Raw genomic sequence first — 1,333 nt, forward strand, 5'->3', positions numbered from 1 at the left:
TTTTAGCTCTACACACACAAATCTTACCAAATGTGGTCAGTGGGCTCTCGTTTTGCTGAAAATATATCCACCTTGGTAATACGAGTTCCGGTCTGGGCGCTAGAAGCATAATCATGGCAGGTGTGCCTCAGTAAAAGTCTCTATGAAAAGAAGCCTATGACCCAGGAGACACACAGCAGGTACCATCGCCATGGCAACCCTTAATTGCAGTTGCGAACACAGCTGATTGAGATGACCTAAGGGTGAAGGGTGTAAGGATGACCTAGGTATTCTTAAAGATTAAAAGAAAAAGATTAAAATCTTCTAATATTCAAGATCAAGACCACTTTATGATGTTTATTCAGCTGTTCATTGTAATTTATTTATCTTTCTAACTAGAATACTACTTCATCTTATACAAATTAAATCCAACAGTTCATGTTACCTCACAGCCATAGTAAAGCTATGGAATATATTTTACGTTCTTAGTCCCTTTGCCCCTTTTCCAAGTATTCTAACTCCTTTCTACACTTTTTTTATAATTATATCTAATCATTCAGTTGGAAACTATATTAAACCTTATGAAATACATTACATCTTTTAGTCCCATTTATAGTAATGGAATACACCTTCAGCTGATACAAAAGAAATCCAGCAGTTTAGCTTAGCTCACACTAAAGCAATGCATCTCTTTTGCCATTTTCCAGTTAGTCAAACTCCTTTCTACACTTTGTTAACTTACATCTAATCGTTCAGTTGGAAATTACACTGAAACCTTATGACATACTCTAGCTAAGCAACAACACACTAACCCATGGACAACATGCTAACACCAAGTTGAACAGACTAACTTACAAAATAAACAGTAAAACAACAAGAAAAAACTTACAGCTTCCATGGTTGAAGTCGGGTAAGGGACAGCCAGTATTAATCCATTGTTAAGCTTGAACCGTTACCAGCACTCATTGATGAAGCAGTCCTTTTTCATTTTTTCACTGTACACCGGACTGTCACCTAGACTACAGGTGGTGCTGTGATAAATGGACAAAAAGGCTGTATACAAATGAGGCATGTGAAGATACAGTGTTTTCTGTGGGAGACAACATCTCCCTTTGGCGTGGACTTTTTTTTTCACTTTTCTGACCTTTTACTTTAACAAAAAATTACAGAACACACTAAAGCACAGCCAAAACCCCAAATGCATAATATGACCTCTTTGATTTTGTTAGAAAATAAAACATTTAACCAATAATACGCTAATTTAGCCTAAATTCATTTTTGTAATTTATTTATTTTATAGTCTGCAAAGAAAAATATTAGCTGTCCGGAATTTTCCATTATTTAGCCCTCCGAA

Source organism: Morone saxatilis, unplaced genomic scaffold (genome assembly GCF_004916995.1).
Source record: "Morone saxatilis isolate NCDOM2014 unplaced genomic scaffold, NCSU_SB_2.0 Contig20, whole genome shotgun sequence".
Lineage (NCBI taxonomy): Eukaryota > Metazoa > Chordata > Actinopteri > Moronidae > Morone > Morone saxatilis.